Here is a 22,612-nt window from a genome sequence, read left to right as displayed (position 1 = left end):
AATTTCGCAGGAGACACAATCTCACCCTTGCTGCTGTGGGTAATGAGCTGACTGGTTGGGTGTCATGGTTGAACCCGCAAAATTGGTTCTCTGGTTTAGGAGAATGGGCTCAAGGAGTCATAATGGATGTTGGGAAGTTTCTTCTATGTATCTTGGGTGTTGTCATATCGATTGGCTTGATATTTAGATGCGGTCAGGCTTTAATGAAGTGCAAACGTAGTACCAGGGTAATGAGTCTAAGGAGTGAGGAAATTGTAATTCCAATGGATTTGAGTTATGACCCAACGGTAGAGACAATGATGTGATGAAAATGCGATTATACGGTCCGTTTCTTTCACCTGTTTTTTTCCGTTTTCTCCAAGGTAAAAAGACCCACTTGGACGAGGAATTTGACGAGCCTGTATACAGACAACTGATGGATTAAAGAAGAAGTTTTGACAACCTTGTACACAGATAATTGATGAACTATGCCATAGACGCCCAGTTTCCCTAGAAATTTTAAATTTACGCTAGCCCAACACTTTTGTAAGTCTATGGACATTGACAAAGCTTTTGCTCGCACTCGTTGGCAAAAGCCCAAAGAAGACTGCATTCAACAGATACCAGACAAGACTTCAACCGACAAATGTTCATTAACCTGACATAGAATATCACTGCATTTACCATAATTGTTTCTTATCTTCATCTCTACAACCTTCAGGTAATGACACACATAGTCGATAGGGAATACAGGCACAGATATCAGCAATCACATATTCCCCCATTCATGTATCATCAACTAAAATGTGCTCCCCCATTTTGTTACAACTAAAATCCGAAAAGAGCTCGGTAAAGTTTGACAGCCCATCCACAGACCCGTACCGCGGGATAAGAAGGAATTCAAATGTATACTTCGCAATACCTCGAAGCTTGATTTAAAACACGTACGGCACGATGATACATGACCCCCCAAACATGGATTCATACACGCATGCTTCTGCTATCTCACTAGGTCATACCCTTTTCCTACCTTCTCCTCTCTCCCCTATCCAACCATAGAAATGTATTTACACTTGACATATATTTTTCTCTTTTTGAAATGTTTTAGGAAGTGGCAGTTATTGTTGACTGCCAAAGGGTGGACTGTCAAAGTCAGAAAAATATCACGCTACACACTGCCATATTTGCACCTCATGCGAGTGCCTGTTGCACGTTCATGAGCCCTGCCGTGCGTGCGCATACTCGCTGTTGCGTGCACCTGCGGGCGCACAGTGTGCGCATTTACGGTAAAGTTTATGTGCGTCTGGCGGGCGACTCGTTCGTAACATATTTTAACTATATAATGTATTTTGTAGATTATGGTCCCTTTGATAGAATCTGAAAGTTTAGTTAATGTAGCATGTTCATAGACAAAGAGATCCCTCTTTGTTTGATACGAAGGGTCAGACAAGGGTTATACAGTGGTGTTTAGTATCCATCGGAAGAGTATTTAATTAGCAATATTCCGGTGTTGGTTTGAAGCGGATTAATCGCTCGTGCGAATAGTTATGGACATAAGAAGTTTATGGACATTTACTATTATTTGCACTTTATTATCCATGCGGCGGGAAACCCAGTTTCCCACCCACCTGAGCAGTTGGAAATAGTCACAGCCCACCTGTATGAATCAACCTATGACCTTTTGTTAAAATGCGAAGACGAATTCCTGTGTCCAATGAACAATAAGAATATAGGGACCATTGTACTGTATTATGTGTAGGGTATAAAAGGACAAGCCGACCTGATCCAGCTCTCTATTCTCTTCAACGGTTCTCATTGCTGATAATCGGGAGCTGGATATCCAGAGGCGCATGCGATTGTTTCCCTTTGTGCGTAAGTTTTCTCCGCAACCATATTTATCTCCTATTTGTTGTGAGCCATTTTCTCTCTCTCTCTCCTTCCCCTTAAACGTGATTGTGCCAATATTGTGTTTTAACGTGTAGTAATCCTGTTAGAGTTTTATGTTAGTTTGGTAGTGTATAAACTGTAACTGTGTACCCTTTTTGATATATCTAAAAGCTCGTTAGTAAAGGCGTTAGAACCTCAGCAGGGTGTCTGTGTCTCTCTAGCTGGTACAAAGGGTTTCTGAATTCTAAATCGCTCTAACAGCATTTACATTAACAAGGTTAAGCAGCGTTATATCGCTGCAGTATTTCAGTAGTAAGGTTTTACAATACAAACTCAATCATAGTGTGTTGCATACAAGGGTTACAGTGTAAGCATTTTCTGTGTTTAAAGTTTATAAAGGTTACTGTCTGTGTGTATGCTCACTGTGGGTATTCCGTACACCCAGCACAGCGTGTGTACTTTATTTGCGTACCACGTGCGAGGTCTTCATACGCAAATAGCGTACGGAGTGCGTAGCATGTGCACATGGTTTAGCAGCCATTATGGCTACACAGTATTAATATATAGCTAATGTTAAAAGGTAGTTATTTGACTCTATCAACTTTGAAACTAAATGGTTCCTCTAGTATATCATCTAGACCATCTTTTGATGGTGTAATCAGTGAGAAAGAAACGTTACATCACTGTTTTCTCCAATATTTACCAAAAATAATTTTATTTGGCACTATTGGGACATACTTATCATCTAGGTATGCATTTATTCAACTAGATGTTAGATGGTACTTAAATGGTTATTAATAGTTCCTTCATGGTTGTTGAGCCATTGTAGTGTTGTAAAATTAGTATAATACATCCTATTAAGATATATTATTTTTGTTTCCATATAGTAGCCAATAATAGGAAAATTAACATGTTTTTATTTATATGAAAGAAAACAGATATATACATCCATTAGGTAATTACTTGGTATTTCCTGTTTGCGTTCCAGCTGAGGTGGAACGCAGACAGATTAGAGTGCTATTTCCTGTTTGATCTCCGCTGGCTGGAGACAGGAAGGCAGTGTGCGATACGCAACTTCCGGCGGGAGACTGCCTCCCGATACGTCACTTCCGGCGGACATGCAGTGTGCAACACCGTTAGTGGACCGCACCATGTCCGCTTGATGGGGAAATCACCTTTGTGTATAACCGCTGTATCAGTATAGATACATGGGGGTAAATTTACTAAGGTGGGAGATTTTTAGAACTGGTGATGTTGCCCATGGCAACCAATCAAATTCTACTTACCATTTATCTAGCTGCTTCTAGCAGATAATAGATATAATCTGATTGGTTGCTATGGGCAACAGCACCAGTTCTAAAAATCTCCCACCTTAGTAAATTTACCCCATGGTATACATAATGTAAACCGCTCCCATGGTTATTGTGTTTACACGGCGGCTGGAGATTACGGAATGGGACGTCATTTCCGTCGGAAACAGCATGTGTTCCATTTATATTGGAACGCACAGTACCAATTTGGTTGTTATTAACATGTTTGCTAATAGTTTTTAATATATTTAAAGAATGATATCCAACAGGGCAATTTTGGCCAATATATTACACATTTAGTTTGTGTTTAATTTGTATGTATTAGAAGTTTTATTGATACCCACTTCCTGTTCACAATCCCCTTCCCCGGATGAGGAGGGACTTTCAGTAGGTATAAATGTAATGCCTATCTTGCTCTCCCACACACCCTGAGGAAGACAAATGTCAAAACACATTGGTGGAGAGCAGGCTACACATCTGTATGGTTACATCCATTTATGACCTTGGACTTATTATCATTGGGGTTCAGTCCAGACCACTTACCCCCACAGGTCAGGTGTTTAAAGTTTTTTCCAGCTAACTGTGCAAACACCTTGATATAACTTGAGCTGTGTATGCCCTGAAAAAATATTTTTAATTATCTTCATATAAGTTTTATTGATGCAGAGAATAAAATAGCTTTTATGAGACGAACTGATTGGGGTTTCATCTGTCTCTATATACCTCCCAATACTGAGTATTGGAAGTATCTTGGATTCCGCATGCAGAAGGGAAGTGGAATAAGGAGAAAAGAAACCTTTATATGCAAGTTGAAGCAGATCAAACTGTAAGTTTGGTACGTCAGTTATATATGTGGTTTTACATCACTGGATACAGAACAACCACGGGTGTCGGACATTGGTGAACCATAAAAGAAACCTTTATGAATGATTCTCACTTCACTTTGGTGTGAGTATGGTACGATATTCTGCCTATACATTCTACAAGGGAAGACAGCTGTATAGAGAAATCACTTCCTGTATATTTCATCTTGGTTGGAAAAAACATACTACACTATATTGGGTTTTTTGTGTGTTTTTTCATTCTTGAGAGTACGAGTTGGAGAAATCCATATCGGGAACATCAAGAAATATCCAGCCAAACAGGAGGGACACACAAGCGTTGATTCTCACCTACAGAGGCAATCTTATATAGAGACTTCATATCCATGAACATTTCGATTATTAACTTTAATTGGTGAGCGCAGAAATATATGGTTGTGGTTTTTTCCAATTCCCCAGGGATCGTTGCTGGGCGATGGATTTAACGAAGAATCCATTCGCACAGCCGATTGCAAGGAGATTGACAGGAAGGAGGCATTTATGGGTGTCAACTGACCGTTTTCAGGGAGTGTTTGGAAAAACACAGGCATGTCCAGGCGTTTGCAGGGCGGGTGTCTGACATCAATTTCCGGATCCAAAAAGACTGATGTGATCGCAAGGGCTGAGTAAGTCCAGAGCTGCTCTGAAACTGCAAAAAACGGTTTCGTCCCGCTGGGCTGCACACACGTTCGCTCACTTGCAAAGCGAAAACACACTCTCCCGCGGGCGGCGACTATGCATTTGCATGGCTGCTAAAAGTAGCTAGCGAGCGATCAACTCGGAATGACCCCCATTATGTGACATAATATAAACCTACTGTGCTTGTATAATACATCCATGCTTAACATCTGTTATTCTGAAAAGTATTAACACTTTTCTACCAGTATATATTATTTGTAGAAAAAGGCAATATTTAAGTTTTACATATATTGCTGCCATCTTTATATCTGACATACCTAAATATTTACAAAATGAAATTATAATTTTTTTGAAAAATAATTTATAAAAGAGTATTTTGTGTTTACTTATTGAACCGAGGATAGAAGTTCAGGATTGCTATATAACCAGAACATCTTAATTGTAACCGGTTATTTATATAGCACATATATCTTCTGCAGGGCTTTACATAGAATATTTGGCCATTCACATTAGTCCCTGCCCCAGTTGACAGGGCTGGCCATAGGCATATTGATCATAGTCGTTGCCTAGGGCAACTACCACCTACCCTCCAGGGGGTGCCAGCAGGTACTGTAGATTTATTGCAGTGGCTGTAGGTTTAATCTAATAAAGTTTTTTTGGTTCATTGAAACATAGTGCACCTGAGGCCATGTAATCACACAGCACCGCTGAGTCAGTGCAAAGGACCAAAGTAAGCCTGGGTACACATTAGACAATGTGTGTACCCAGCGACATCGGCAGCGGTGTGAAGGGGGTGGGAGGGAGGAACACTAGGTTGGAGAAGGGGGGCACCGGACATTGGGGCAGATGTATTAACCTGGAGAAGGCATAAGGAAGTGATAAACCAGTGATATGTGCAAGGTGATAAAGGCACCAGCCAATCAGATCCTAACTGTTAATTTACATCTTGGAGCTGATTGGCTGGTGCCTTTATCACCTTGCACATATCACTGGTTTATCACTTCCTTATGCCTTCTCCAGGTTAATACATCTGCCCCTGTATGGGCAGGGAACACTGACTGGGCTGGCTGGGGTTTCTAGGTCAGAGGGGTTACACGGGCAGTTAGATGTGCCAGTAGGCTGGTTAGGGAGACAAGGGGAGACACTGGGATGATGATGTAAGTGAGGTGATGGGGGAAACTGGGCTGGAGAAGGATGAGACACTGGTATGGGGGATGTCAGTGAGAGGGGTAGGAGGCCACTGGGCCGCGGGGAAAGGGGAGCACTGTGCAGGGGAGATTGGAGCTCTGACCTTGTGTTGCTGCTGCAGGAAATAGCATGCCTCCTTAGTGGCTGCTCAGCCTTCATCAGTCTGCTCCGGCTGCTCATTGCTGCTGCTCCTGGGCTGTGGTCATGTTTCTGGAAGAGGTGGCTATCAGGGATGGCGAGCATTTTGGTGTTGAGGTGGGGACACACGTGATGATTGAACATCGTCCGCGATGGGACCCGCCGGTGGCCGGTGGCAACGAAAAGATGACGGGGGGGGGGGGGGGAGCATGCACAGAACGATGTAAACGATTGTTCCGCTTGATTGGGAACGCTCACATTGTTTGTTCTATCGTTCCATGTGTATGCACCTTTATTGGCTGCTGTGCAGCAATGCTCCCGCTCCAGCCAGGCAATGTCTGACCGTTAGGGGAAGCTCAGCTCCTTGCTGCCTCACCTCTCATCTCTCCCTCTATATGTAGCTTAGCACCGCAATTTCAGCTAGTTTTGACTATAAAAATTATTAAAATAATACAAAGTAGACATTTATAAATAGATTCTTTCTTTGTATTATTCTAATCATTTTTTAGTAAAAATTCTTAGGGGTATATTTACAAAAGTGCTGGTTTTTAGAAGTGGAGATGTTACCTATAGCAACCAATAATATTGTATTTATATTTATCTAGCACCTTCTAGAAGATAATAGAATCTGATTGGTTGCTTTGGGCAACATCTGCACTTCTAAAAACCCGTACCTTAGTAAATATACCCCTTGGTGTATGACCGGTGAGGCTCTGCCTCTCCTGGCTTCCTCTGAGAATTGTGTTCTCTTTCTTGTTGCTGTACGTGATGAAAATATTTTCTTATATAACTTTGCAATTCTGCTTACATTAGAGTTATTAGCCTCATACCACCCCTCATTACTCTATAATTAGATATATTGAATCTAAACTTACTAAATACAATTAGATTGTTTTATATTCTATATACAGTTTATTATAACAAATGTTGATAACTAAAACAAGTATCTCTATAATATTCTGTCTGCCATTTACAGTGGCGCCTCAGTTCATCTCACTGTGTCTAGCCAGGAAACTATCCGCAAATACTGAATACATGTACAGCAACAATATAGGCCTACAACATGAAAAACACTTTAATATCAGTACATTTGTAAATAACCCATTGGAATACAAATTTTTATCATATCAAAGAACTAAATATTTATTAATTATGGGGGCAATAAATATAATTTATGTGGGCAGTAAATATGTGTGAATGACTGCACCAGAAAATATTTATGAATGATGTGCTCAATTAATATTCATTAATTACAGAGACAATAAATATTAAAACATTATTAAGGATATTTATAGTGTACACTAATGTGATATTACAAGTGTCAGTACGTACTTATGCCCACGTGTGTGCTGGCACTTGCAGTGCCACAATAGGTTACAGTATTTTTTTACATTCAGTATTACCCTGGTACTCAAGGGTCAGTGGTACCAAGAGGGGTCCATTGACTGTCAAGTAGTGTTGGTGAGGTCTCAGTGGCAAACGCAGGATTTCTAGAGGTGGGTTCCAAATGCAGTCCACAATCTCCCACTCTGCAGAACATTAGAGCAGAAGGACCTAGTAACGACCCAGGACATTAATGTAAACTAGTGATGTGCACCGGAAATTTTTCGGGTTTTGTGTTTTGGTTTTGGATTCGGTTCCGCGGCCGTGTTTTGGATTCGGACGCGTTTTGGCAAAACCTCCCTGAAAATTTTTTGTCGGATTCGGGTGTGTTTTGGATTCGGGTGTTTTTTTACAAAAAACCCTCAAAAACAGCTTAAATCATAGAATTTGGGGGTCATTTTGATCCCATAGTATTATTAACCTCAATAACCATAATTTCCACTCATTTTCAGTCTATTCTGAACACCTCACACCTCACAATATTATTTTTAGTCCTAAAATTTGCACCGAGGTCGCTGGATGGCTAAGCTAAGCGACACAAGTGGCCGACACAAACACCTGGCCCATCTAGGAGTGGCACTGCAGTGTCAGACAGGATGGCACTCAAAAAAATTGTCCCCAAACAGCACACGATGCAAAGAAAAAAAGAGGCGCACCAAGGTCGCTGTGTGACTAAGCTAAGCGACACAAGTGGCCGACACAAACACCTGGCCCATCTAGGAGTGGCACTGCAGTGTCAGACAGGATGGCACTTCAAAAAAATTGTCCCCAAACAGCACATGATGCAAAGAAAAAAAGAGGCGCACCAAGGTCGCTGTGTGACTAAGCTAAGCGACACAAGTGGCCGACACAAACACCTGGCCCATCTAGGAGTGGCATTGCAGTGTCAGACAGGATGGCACTTCAAAAAAATTGTCCCCAAACAGCACATGATGCAAAGAAAAAAAGAGGCGCACCAAGGTCGCTGTGTGACTAAGCCAAGCGACACAAGGGGCCGACACAAACACCTGGCCCATCTAGGAGTGGCACTGCAGTGTCAGACAGGATGGCACTTCAAAAAAATTGTCCCCAAACAGCACATGATGCAAAGAAAAAAGAGGCGCACCAAGGTCGCTGTGGGACTAAGCTAAGCGACACAAGTGGCCGACACAAACACCTGGCCCATCTAGGAGTGGCACTGCAGTGTCAGGCAGGATGGCACTTCAAAAAAATTGTCCCCAAACAGCACATGATGCAAAGAAAAAAAGAGGCGCACCAAGGTCGCTGTGTGACTAAGCTAAGCGACACAAGTGGCCGACACAAACACCTGGCCCATCTAGGAGTGGCACTGCAGTGTCAGACAGGATGGCACTTCAAAAAAATTGTCCCCAAACAGCGCATGATGCAAAGAAAAAAAGAGGCGCACCAAGGTCGCTGTGTGACTAAGCTAAGCGACACAAGTGGCCAACACAAACACCTGGCCCATCTAGGAGTGGCACTGCAGTGTCAGACAGGATGGCACTTCAAAAAAATTGTCCCCAAACAGCACATGATGCAAAGAAAAAAAGAAGCGCACCAAGGTTGCTGTGTGACTAAGCTAAGCGACACAAGTGGCCGACACAAACAGCTGGCCCATCTAGGAGTGGCACTGCAGTGTCAGACAGGATGGCACTTCAAAAAAATTGTCCCCAAACAGCACATGATGCAAAGAAAAAAAGAGGCGCACCAAGGTCGCTGTGTGACTAAGCTAAGCGACACAAGTGGCCGACACAAACACCTGGCCCATCTAGGAGTGACACTGCAGTGTCAGACAGGATGGCACTTCAAAAAATTGTCCCCAAACAGCACATGATGCAAAGAAAAAAAGAGGTGCACCAAGGTCACTGTGTGACTAAGCTAAGCGACCCAAGTGGCCGACACAAACACCTGGCCCATCTAGGAGTGGCACTGCAGTTTTCTAGCGAGAGGATGAGTGCTTCCATCCTCATGTGAATCTGAACCACTAGCCATGAACATAGGCCAGGGCCTCAGCCGTTCCTTGCCACTCCGTGCCGTAAATGGCATATTGGCAAGTTTATGCTTCTCATCAGACGCTTTCAATTTTGATTTTTGGGTCATTTTACTGAACTTTTGTTTTTTTGGATTTTATATGCTCTCTACTATGACATTGGGCATCGGCCTTGGCAGACGACGTTGATGGCATTTCATCGTCTTGGCCATGACTAGTGGCAGCAGCTTCAGCACGAGGTGGAAGTGGATCTTGATCTTTCCCTATTTGAACCTCCACATTTTTGTTCTCCATTTTTTAATGTGTGGAATTATATGCCAGTATCAATAGCAATGGCCTACTACTATATATTTTATATATATGTTATATATATGTTATATATATATAGTTGCCGTCTGCTTTGGCTATGGTGGGGCACGTCTCGAAGCAGTTCCTGTATAGGGGCAGCTATTTTAGCGAAGCCTTTCACAAAGCGCCTATAGTACCCCTTATATATATTATATACATTACAAAAATGTGACACCCTAAGGTAGGTATCACTGAAGTCAACAATTTACAGGTAAGTATTAGGAAGTCTAACCTTCTGGTTTAATGTGTTACTTTATCTTTTCTGGTGTTCCTCACCTGGACCTAGTGTCTGTAGCTTCTAACAGGAGTAAGTTTCACCAGCAACTTACAATATAGTTCAGGATATATTGCACACAGGCATTGATTACACAATTTCTCTATATTAATTTTTATTCTACTGAAACACTGCTATAAGTTTTTCTCAGCTGTAGAAATTTGAGATTATCTCATATAATGGCAATTTAGATTAACCTCAATGTCTATGCTAGTCACATACCATTTTCATGCAAAGAACAATAAAGCACAAGAAACAATGGCCCTCATTCCGAGTTGATCGCTCGCAAGGCGAATTTAGCAGAGTTACACACGCTAAGCCTACGCCTACTGGGAGTGTATCTTAGCTTCTTAAAATTGCGACCGATGTATTCGCAATATTGCGATTACAAACTACTTTGCAGTTTCTGAGTAACTTCAACCTTACTCTGCCTGTGCGATCAGTTCAGTGCTTGTCGTTCCTGGTTTGACGTCACAAACACACCCAGCGTTCGCCCAGCCACTCCTCCGTTTCTCCAGCCACTCCTGCGTTTTTTCCGGAAACGGTAGCGTTTTCATCCACACGCCCATAAAACGCCGTGTTTCCGCCCAGTAACACCCATTTCCTGTCAATCACATTACGATCGCCGGAGCGATGAAAAAGCCGTGAGTAAAAATACTATCTTCATTGTTAAATTACTTGGCGCAGTCGCAGTGCGAATATTGCGCATGCGTACTAAGCGGATTTTCATTGCGATGCGATGAAAAATACCGACCGATCAACTCAGAATGAGGGCCAATATCCACATTTGACAATCCTTACACACTAATATACAGTTTTAAGCAATCACCTGAAAATACTCTTATAATTGGGGCCCCGTAAAAACCTTTAGTTTTGTAGCTAGCTACATTGAGTATAGTGCACCTTTCTAGGAAAGTTATATCCTGAGAATAGTTAATACAAGTCTTGGATGAAGGTAGCAATGGATGGATTACAACAAATGAAGTGTAGCAGGTTCTGTCCAACCAGGCAGTTTTGCAACTTCTAATATGGTGCAGCACACTATTTTTAGGCAACTGTGAGTCTATTTTGCTAGTCTGGATGTAATATTTACTGATTGTACTGTAGGTGCTATTTTCTTAAAGGAGGCTCTCTGCGATATCCACATGGCTGTGTCAGGCAATAAGTAGGTTTACAACTGTGCCACTTGATCCTGACTCATCCTTAAATGCAATATAGGCAGCTAAGGTGTCTCTGTCCCTGTTATGAGCAGTCTCTCTATATCTGGAAGGGCTTGCAATGAATAGGTGGTGAAACAGGGTTACTGACCTGTACTCCAAAAAGGTTACTGTACTCAATTGTTACATTTACACTGTCTGACTGGGAGCAGTACATCAGCTGCAGGCTCCTGTGATATTGAGTCCTGAATCCTTTAAGCTGTCTGTGTAACTTATACCCCTTTTCCACTAACGAGCACGGGTCGCAGCCGGGAGCCTGACACGGGAGCTGCCCCCTGCTGCGACCCGTGCTCGGTCCCTTTCCCATTAGCAGTCACAACCCGGCAAATGCCGGGTTGGTGACGCTTCTAGTGACACGGCAGGGGCGGCGCAGGGAGATCACATGATCTCCCAGCGCCGCCTTCCCTATGCACTGTTAACGGGAGCCGTGTCACCTCGACACGGCTCCCGTTCACACTAGACAGCTAGCCGGGTTGAACACGTGTTCAACCCGGCTAGCTACCAGGGTAGGATTCCCGGATCACTTGATCCGGGTTTACCCTTTTCCACTTGCAAAAAACACGGGTAAATGCGCGCCCCCGTGCATTTACCCGTGTTTTTTGAGCTAGTGGAAAAGGGGTATAAGGCAGTATTGTTCCTTACTGCGCTACAAAGTTCTGGCTGTGTGCTGAGAAAACTGCGGCACATGACTGTCTGCTTCTGCACAGAGGTGCTTACTGCTATTTGATGGCTCTTATCAGTCTCATAAAGGGTGTTATTACTATAGAAACTGGCTAATTTACTGTATAAAACTGTGATCTCTTGTATACCAGGGAGTCTGTGACAGGGAGTGTGAGAATGTATAGTCTGCAATGGGGCTCCTGGATCTCACTAGAAGTGGCTATTTTGCCTCAGGCCTGACGTAATCTGCTCACCACTCCAATATAGACACTCTCTTTGTCAGCTGCTGGACTCTGATTTATTGAAGATCAGATAAGGAGTCTCCTTTGTCACCATGTACACCACCAAATCAGCTCAGCACCTTCTGCTCCTAGGTCCTGTTTCACTCTGCTCATCCTCCTAAGATGGCCGCCGCCCAACTGCCAACAGATAATATTATATAATATTCAAACATATAATATAATATAAAAATATAATAATATTATATAAATAATAATAAAATAATTAACAATATTATATATAGATATAACATATAACAGGGAAAAAATAAATTCTATTGTCATACACGGTTCCGGTAATAGTCTATTCGGGAAGAGTGGCCAGGAGTTGTTGGCAATCGTAAATTGAATGTGAGGGTGGAATATTACACAATCACAAACTTGTAGTAATAATGTAAATTTTACTTATTTTCCATAAATAGATACAACTAGATGGCATACAAATTTTTAATCATGCAATTTTTCTTATTTAGATACAGTATTTTTCAACAACCATTAATTTCACACTGACCACACTTTATAATTTATTTTTCAGGAACTGTCGATCTGGATAGGTCGTTTCCTTGAAAGGAAGAAGAGTTAACATACATATAATGCCCGAACAATCAGGATTCTCACAGATGCTATGACAGGCAGTAAGTTAACCAACAGTTTTATCATTCAACTATTGAGTTATGAATACATCTATTAAAACTATTCACCATCTAAGAATGACTATACTGCGCATTTCTTTCTGGCCATACCGTTGGTGCACATGAAGTTCTTGTTTCCTTTTAAAGGTATCCCTGTACTGTACAATTAGTATAATTGTTTAGTGGCTATATTCCTCTCTTAAATGTTTACTTTCTGGATTTCATGTAGATCTATATCATTTGTATTCCACAGGTAAGGGTAATTATTCCGAATACTGCTAATTTATATTCCGCCCTACTGCGGCTAGATTTATTTGCCACTTGCTTGAAACACCCAGCGGGTTTGAAGTGGGCAGAATTCACAACTTACTACGTGCAGCTGATGAGACTCCGCTGTGTGCTTAACAACTGACTGCTGTCCTACTGGTATTCTCCTTTCCAATAACTCATCAGTTGCGATGCAAGATACACTTTGTAATTACTCCCGGTGGCTATACCGTAACTGATGCAAGGGAGTCGATGACTATTTGAAATTCTGTTACTCTGTGGGGCTGTTTGCCTCTATAGTATGCAATACTTCTTTGGTTTAATTTTTATACTATGAGTCTCATATAAGCTGATACCTCTCTCAGTAAATCCTTTAAATATATGGATCAGCCAATTATAACAGTCTTCACCAAAGTAATGATATACTTCCCCTTTTTACTACGCGGCCACTAGATGACAGGAGTCTGAGGAGATGCTGCAAGAAATCTCTTTCCTTGTGTAGCTACTGTGTAACCTGAGCTGAGGGGAGGCTGAGTCAATTCCCTTCAATGTGTGGCCACTGTATAACATTACCAGAGGGGTTGCGTAGATAATTCCCCTTCACTAAAAAGCCTTTCTCTTATTGAGGATAACAGGTATCCACCCCTGACCTTTTTGGGAATGTCCGTGTCCCGCCCAGCACTATTGTCACTCACTGCTTGCTGTCCGCTCTCATCCACCCAGCTTGGAGGAATCTTTCTCTGTCACCTCCCGGAAGGCGGGCCTCCGTCAGTTCTCTCCTCACACTGACCTGACGAGCTCCGTCCTCGGATCCCGCAGCCGCGGTTCTCTCTCCTCCAGCACGGACGCCAACCACTCCGGTCTCAATGTGCCACTGAGGTTCCTCGGGATGTACGCTCAGGTTGGTGCTCCGAAGCGCTGGCCGGGGGCTCTTTTCTGTTCCCTGTGTCACTCAGCCGTTGTCACGCAGCTCCGTCTCTCTCTCTCTCTCCCTCAGACTCTGTCCTCGGTCCTCCGCACTTCCCCGTTTTATCCCCTCTGCTGGGGTTCCCGGATCTGTCCCGCCACTCACTCAATCCACTCGCCACTCTACCATCCTCCAGCAGCGCTCCCCCAGTTCTGTTAGTGGTTAAGTCCGAGGTGCAGGAGGCCCTATAATCGCTGTACTAACAACGGTTTCGCCTGTCCCATTTAGCCTCTGTGAGGGTCCACAGTTTCATCTATTTTCTCTCTATGAGAGGGCCTTACATCTTATAAATGTCCTTGCCCTCTGTGAGGGTAAAAGGAATTTCACTAACTATTCCCCTATGGGGCATTCTTATTATAGACATGCCAAACACTTAAACCATATCATAACATATAACTTTAACAGGTTCCCCATGAACGACAGGGTATTACATACCCCCCTACTTTAATCATGCGTGTCCTCACGCGTAACTTTCAACCCTCATGACTTTATGTTGAACACATCAATATCTACGTTTAACATTCTAGCTCTTATAATTTTGCTTACTTAACTTCTTAAGGTAATTAATTTTCAGGAATAATTTAAGTCTGATAACGAATAGGTAATTTCCCTTTCGTACTCCTTTCGGAGCGTCGCAATGAAGATACTTCTGTATCTACGGGAGCGGTCCCATTTTCAGTGATTGTTTCGTGATCCTCCGGGCGTGAGGGAGAACTGAAGATACCCAGTATGGGCCAGCACACACTCAGCATCACGTCCGGGTATGGATTTGTTTTTGAAGTTATTTCTTGAAGTGGGAGATCCCCATTCTCTAGCTCTGGCCATGAAGGAGAAAGTTTGAGTTGATCTCGGTGAACCAAACCTTGTCTACTTCCATCTTCCCACTTAATACGATATACAGCAATCTCTGGATTTGGCTGTTCTATCACTTTGTATGGGAGGGACTCCCATTGGAAGTCTAATTTGCTCTGGCGTTGATTATTCTTTTTCAGGACTCTGCACCCGACTGGCAATGGTTCGGCTTGTGCCTTTAGGTTATAATAGTGCTCTTGCCGCTCCTGCACCACTTCCCGGCGTTGCTTTACTATTTCGTGGGCCGCTTTTAGTCGACGTTGGTGTTCAGCCACCCAGTCATTTTCCACAAATTTCTCTGGTTCTATCTCCGTGTTTAAACTTACATCCACAGGCAATTTCCCTTGTCGGCCGAACAATAAGTAATAAGGTGTATATCCTGTCGAGTTATGTATGGTATTATTATATATGAACATGAACTCCGTCAACAGTACAGGCCATTCGTTCCGCTGTTGTGACGGTAAAGTCCGTAACATTTGGATGAGGGTCTGATTGGTTCTTTCACAAAGTCCATTACCCTGAGGATGATATGGGGTGGTTTTCAGTTTCTTACATCTATAAAGAATACACAGTTCTTGGAAGAGTTTAGATGTAAATGCTGGCCCCTGGTCCGTCAGAATCTTGTCAGGGAACCCATAAGGTCTTACGAAAGCTCTCCAAAAAATCTCTGCAGTAGACTTGGCTGTCATGTCTTTTACCGGTAAGGCCACTGCAAACTTAGTGTAATGATCTACGATCATGATGGCGTATTCGTATCCTAGTCGACTTCTTTCAAGTTTTACATGGTCGATGGTGACCAGCTCCAATGGCTGATGACTGACAATCGGATGGAGTGGAGCCTTTTCTATGGAACGCGGTATTCTTCTGAGGTTCATTCATGACAGTTCTTACACCATTCTTCCACGTTTTGCCGTAATCCAACCCAATAAAATCTTTGTCTCAGGTTTGCTTCGGTCTTCTGATTCCCAAAATGTCCCGACTGGTTATGATAGGCATTAAGCAAAATGGGTGCTTTCGTCTCGGGAATAATCACTTGTCTGACACTTAAGTGGGTTTTTGGGTTAACACTTTTCCGGGTCAATACATTATTATGGATCTCTAAGCGTTCCCGCTGTCTCCATAATTTCACTAGTTCCGGCTCTGCAGTCTGTCGTTCGGCCTTAGTTAGGCCCTTGTTTTGCAACAGCAATTTCTTCAATCGTCGGAAGATAGGGTATTTTTCCTGCCACTCTTGCCATTCACTCCATCCTCTTCCTACCAGTGGCCATGCAGTTTCTTTTCTTGTAAAAGTGGGGTTATGCTGCACTACCGGTTGTTGTCTCATCTGAAAAGGTGGAAGTTCTACCGATTCAAATGGATCTTCCCTTTCCGGTTCATCTTGATCAGCAAGGCGGGATAACGCATCAGCATTGTTATTATTCTGTCCAGGTCGGTATTGAATTGTAAATTGAAAGTTGGACAGCAGAGCATACCATCTTTGCTCCAGGGCTCCTAATTTGGCAGTAGCCAGATGTGCCAAGGGATTACAGTCGGTGTAAGCCACAAACGGAGTGACGGCCAAATAGTCTCTGAATTTCTCTGTGATGGCCCATACTAGTGCTAGAAATTCTAATTTAAAAGCACTATAATTAGCGTCGTTACGCTCGGTTTTTCTAAGGCCTCTGCTGGCGTACGCTATTACCCTTTCTTGACCGCCTTGTATTTGTGCGAGGACCGCGCCGAGTCCTTGTTTACTTGCATCGGTCTGTAGGATGAAAGGTTTACTATAGTCCGGATAGGCCAAAAGGGGGGCTTGAGTCAAAACACATTTGAGATGTTCAAATGCTGCTTGTTGCCTAGAAGTCCAAATAATCAGTTGCCGTCTGCTTTGGCTATGGTGGGGCACGTCTCGAAGCAGTTCCTGTATAGGGGCAGCTATTTTAGCGAAGCCTTTCACAAAGCGCCTATAGTACCCCACGAAACCCAAGAATCGCCTAACATCCTTGACAGTTTGGGGCACCTGCCAATCTTGGACAGTTCGAATTTTCTCAGGATCGGGCGCGATTCCTTCGGAGCTTACCACATGCCCCAGGTAATGCACTTGCGGTTTCAATAAATGGCATTTGGCGGGATTTACTTTTAGCCCGTAACGGGCGAGTTGCTGCAGAACTTCATTGAGATGCAGTAGGTGTTCTGCATACGACTTAGAAAAAATAATGATATCATCTAAGTATAGCAATATCATTTCAAAGTTCCTATGCCCCAAGCAATGTTCCATCATTCTTTGGAAGGTTGCTGGAGCATTACATAATCCGAATGGCATTCGCTTGAACTCGTGGAGTCCCATGGGAGTGGTAAAAGCTGTTTTTTCTTGATCTTCCGGCTCCATCATGATCTGCCAATACCCACTTGTTAAATCCAGCGTAGAGAAATACTTAGCGGACTTGAGGGCGGCCAGAGATTCCTCAATCCGAGGAAGTGGGTATGCGTCCTTATGCGTAACCTGGTTTAATTTCCGATAATCGACGCAGAATCTCAATTGCCCATTCTTTTTTTTTACTAACACCATAGGTGCGGCCCAAGGGCTGTGACTCTCCTGGATGACACCCGTAGCCTTCATTTCTTCAAGCATCTTCCTAACCGGCTGATAGAGTGCTGGAGCTAAAGGCCGATGTTTTTCCCGAATAGGGGCAGCTTTTCCTGTCACAATGCGATGTTTTACGGTCGTAACGGTCCCAAAATCTAAAGGTCCTTGGCTGAAGGTTGCCGAATTTTTTTTTACAACTTCGAGAGCTCCCTCTTTGTGCTCCTGAGGGGTATCCTCATTTCCGATGTGGATGTCTGTCCACCATTCTGTCGTATTTTCTTCTCTTTCGGGGACGGCCTCATCACTTCGTGAGCTCATCCGAGTCTGTGCATGTATGACATCTTGAAAGGTAATCCTGGTGAGTTTAGCTAGGGGTCGCTGTCGGTACAATTTTACGGGATGATTATGCGGATTTAAAATTCGTACCGGGACTCGACCAGCCATCACTTTTACTAGACCATGGGCGACAACAATTTCTTTCCCATCTTCCTCTTCACATGGCTCCACTAAGGCCTCATAACTCTCTCCTCGAGGTCCACACCGAGCTTTACCCCAAATAATGACTTCTGCATTTGGAGGTAATTTGATAGGTTTGCTTTCGGTAATCCGCACTTTCCCGAAGGCACCATTACATTGTACCATTGCCCGTTGGCTCTGTAGAGTCTTGATAGTCTTTTGTAGTACAGACGGTTCAACGGTTGATTTCCCGGCCAATTCTCGCTTGAGGATAGCGATCAATTCATCTGGGCAGCTTTGTAAGATGTTCATCCCTAAAATCATTGGGATAGCATTTGGGTCACTAGTATGTGTGATCAAACACCCTTGGCGCGGCATGTCAGTGTCTCCTACTTTGACGTCGGCCTCCCAATAGCCCACGCAAGAAATACTTGATCCATTGCTGGCTATTAATTGGAGCCATGCGGGAGGAGGAGTCACAATTTGGTGTTCTCCCCAATGCTGAACAAATGTGGAATGTTGAATGGTGGTTATTTGTGAACCGGTGTCGACCATAGCCATAATTTCTACCCCATTAAGGGAAATGGGGATATGCGGGCACCTTCCCACATACTGGGACCACCATTCTTCAGACCTTGAACCTATTGCGGTATCTCCCCCCGAGGCTCGGTCTCTAACCTCGGGGCACTGGAGTTTAAAGCCTCCTCTTGGTCACAATTCCGTTCGATATGACCCGTCCGTTGACAACGCCGACAAATGGGACGGCCTTGTGGGTCGAACCGATCCGTACTCCTTCTTCCGCTTGTCTGAGGCGGGGTCCACCACTCACTTCTGGCTCTCCTTCGCTCCCGGGGCCACTTGGTTTCGTTGGGATTGGATCCCTGTCTTCGAGCTAAATTCTGTACTTCTTTACCCATTTCAGCCATCCCCATGGCAAGCTCCTCCAATTGTTTGCTCAGAGCTCTTATTGGGTCTGTCGTGGGTGTCTGGAAGCTTTGGCCAATGGTGTCTCCGTTTCTTTTGTTCCTAGCGAGATGGAGAGGAACATCATCATTGGACAAGGGTCTTTCCTGATATCCGGGCATCTCTGGAAATTCAACTTCTTGAGCTATCTCTGTCCCTACCACCTTAATAGCAGCCTCTTTGAAGTCTAAAAACGACTGCTCGGGTTTCTGCATCCTCAACAACCTCAGTTGAGCTCTTACGCTCTCTTTATTTGCCCCTTCAATGAATTGAGATATGAGAGCTTCGTCGCTATTTTCAATTTCATTTTCATCAACTGTCCGAATTGCCTTCAAAGCCTCTTGTAGGCTTAGCGCAAAATCTCTCAATGTTTCCCCTAACCGTTGTTTTCTAGCATAGAATTTCATTTTTAACTCCGAAATGGTATGAAGCTCAAACGTGGTGGCTAACCGTTGGAGTATCTGTTCAATATTTCTCCTCTCCTCAGTAGGCCATGAGATCACTTCTCTTTGGGCGGACCCTTTCAGTTGACCGATGAGGATTTCAACCTTTTGTTGCTCGTTTAGGGGGTAGAGACGGAACATCGATTTCATCTTGTTTTTAAAATCGGTCAAGGTGTTCCCCTCAGCCTTATGTCAGTCCCCATGATAGGTGGGAAGCCAGGGGGCCCCGAAATAGTAGGGTAAGGTAATTGGGTTTATCTGTGCCATGCTAGGGGTTTCCTGTGTAGGCTTACTAGGTTCCCCACTGAATGCTCCAGCCTTCGTAGATTGTTCTTTAGACATCCTCTACGGGTATAGTTCTCCTCACTGAACACTTTAAGGTGTCGATCCTGTTCGTGACGCCAAATAAATTCTATTGTCATACACGGTTCCGGTAATAGTCTATTCGGGAAGAGTGGCCAGGAGTTGTTGGCAATCGTAAATTGAATGTGAGGGTGGAATATTACACAATCACAAACTTGTAGTAATAATGTAAATTTTACTTATTTTCCATAAATAGATACAACTAGATGGCATACAAATTTTTAATCATGCAATTTTTCTTATTTAGATACAGTATTTTTCAACAACCATTAATTTCACACTGACCACACTTTATAATTTATTTTTCAGGAACTGTCGATCTGGATAGGTCGTTTCCTTGAAAGGAAGAAGAGTTAACATACATATAATGCCCGAACAATCAGGATTCTCACAGATGCTATGACAGGCAGTAAGTTAACCAACAGTTTTATCATTCAACTATTGAGTTATGAATACATCTATTAAAACTATTCACCATCTAAGAATGACTATACTGCGCATTTCTTTCTGGCCATACCGTTGGTGCACATGAAGTTCTTGTTTCCTTTTAAAGGTATCCCTGTACTGTACAATTAGTATAATTGTTTAGTGGCTATATTCCTCTCTTAAATGTTTACTTTCTGGATTTCATGTAGATCTATATCATTTGTATTCCACAGGTAAGGGTAATTATTCCGAATACTGCTAATTTATATTCCGCCCTACTGCGGCTAGATTTATTTGCCACTTGCTTGAAACACCCAGCGGGTTTGAAGTGGGCAGAATTCACAACTTACTACGTGCAGCTGATGAGACTCCGCTGTGTGCTTAACAACTGACTGCTGTCCTACTGGTATTCTCCTTTCCAATAACTCATCAGTTGCGATGCAAGATACACTTTGTAATTACTCCCGGTGGCTATACCGTAACTGATGCAAGGGAGTCGATGACTATTTGAAATTCTGTTACTCTGTGGGGCTGTTTGCCTCTATAGTATGCAATACTTCTTTGGTTTAATTTTTATACTATGAGTCTCATATAAGCTGATACCTCTCTCAGTAAATCCTTTAAATATATGGATCAGCCAATTATAACAGTCTTCACCAAAGTAATGATATACTTCCCCTTTTTACTACGCGGCCACTAGATGACAGGAGTCTGAGGAGATGCTGCAAGAAATCTCTTTCCTTGTGTAGCTACTGTGTAACCTGAGCTGAGGGGAGGCTGAGTCAATTCCCTTCAATGTGTGGCCACTGTATAACATTACCAGAGGGGGTGCGTAGATAATTCCCCTTCACTAAAAAGCCTTTCTCTTATTGAGGATAACAGGTATCCACCCCTGACCTAATTGGGAATGTCCGTGTCCCGCCCAGCACTATTGTCACTCACTGCTTGCTGTCTGCTCTCATCCACCCAGCTTGGAGGAATCTTTCTCTGTCACCTCCCGGAAGGCGGGCCTCCGTCAGTTCCCTCCTCACACTGACCTGACGAGCTCCATCCTCGGATCCCGCAGCCGCGGTTCTCTCTCCTCCGGCACGGACGCCAACCACTCCGGTCTCAATGTGCCACTGAGGTTCCCCGGGATGTACGCTCAGGTTGGTGCTCCGAAGCGTTGGCCGGGGGCTCTTTTCTGTTCCCTGTGTCACTCAGCCGTTGTCACGCAGCTCCGTCTCTCTCTCTCTCTCCCTCAGACTCTGTCCTCGGTCCTCCGCACTTCCCCGTTTTATCCCCTCTGCTGGGGTTCCCGGATCTGTCCCGCCACTCACTCAATCCACGCGCCACTCTACCATCCTCCAGCAGCGCTCCCCCAGTTCTGTTAGTGGTTAAGTCCGAGGTGCAGGAGGCCCTATAATCGCTGTACTAACAACGGTTTCGCCTGTCCCATTTAGCCTCTGTGAGGGTCCACAGTTTCATCTATTTTCTCTCTATGAGAGGGCCTTACATCTTATAAATGTCCTTGCCCTCTATGAGGGTAAAAGGAATTTCACTAACTATTCCCCTATGGGGCATTCTTATTATAGACATGCCAAACACTTAAACCATATCATAACATATAACTTTAACAGGTTCCCCATGAACGACAGGGTATTACATATATTGTATTCCCTGTTCGTGACGCCAAATGTGACACCCTAAGGTAGGTATCACTGAAGTCAACAATTTACAGGTAAGTATTAGGAAGTCTAACCTTCTGGTTTAATGTGTTTCTTTATCTTTTCTGGTGTTCCTCACCTGGACCTAGTGTCTGTAGCTTCTAACAGGAGTAAGTTTCACCAGCAACTTACAATATAGTTCAGGATATATTGCACACAGGCATTGATTACACAATTTCTCTATATTAATTTTTATTCTACTGAAACACTGCTATAAGTTTTTCTCAGCTGTAGAAATTTGAGATTATCTTATATAATGGCAATTTAGATTAACCTCAATGTCTATGCTAGTCACATACCATTTTCATGCAAAGAACAATAAAGCACAAGAAACAATATCCACATTTGACAATCCTTACACACTAATATACAGTTTTAAGCAATCACCTGAAAATACTCTTATAATTGGGGCCCCGTAAAAACCTTTAGTTTTGTAGCTAGCTACATTGAGTATAGTGCACCTTTCTAGGAAAGTTATATCCTGAGAATAGTTAATACAAGTCTTGGATGAAGGTAGCAATGGATGGATTACAACAAATGAAGTGTAGCAGGTTCTGTCCAACCAGGCAGTTTTGCAACTTCTAATATGGTGCAGCACACTATTTTTAGGCAACTGTGAGTCTATTTTGCTAGTCTGGATGTAATATTTACTGATTGTACTGTAGGTGCTATTTTCTTAAAGGAGGCTCTCTGCGATATCCACATGGCTGTGTCAGACAATAAGTAGGTTTACAACTGTGCCACTTGATCCTGACTCATCCTTAAATGCAATATAGGCAGCTAAGGTGTCTCTGTCCCTGTTATGAGCAGTCTCTCTATATCT

This window comes from Pseudophryne corroboree, chromosome 6 (genome assembly GCF_028390025.1).
Source record: "Pseudophryne corroboree isolate aPseCor3 chromosome 6, aPseCor3.hap2, whole genome shotgun sequence".
NCBI lineage: Eukaryota > Metazoa > Chordata > Amphibia > Anura > Myobatrachidae > Pseudophryne > Pseudophryne corroboree.
Note: the sequence above shows the minus strand (reverse complement) of the source record.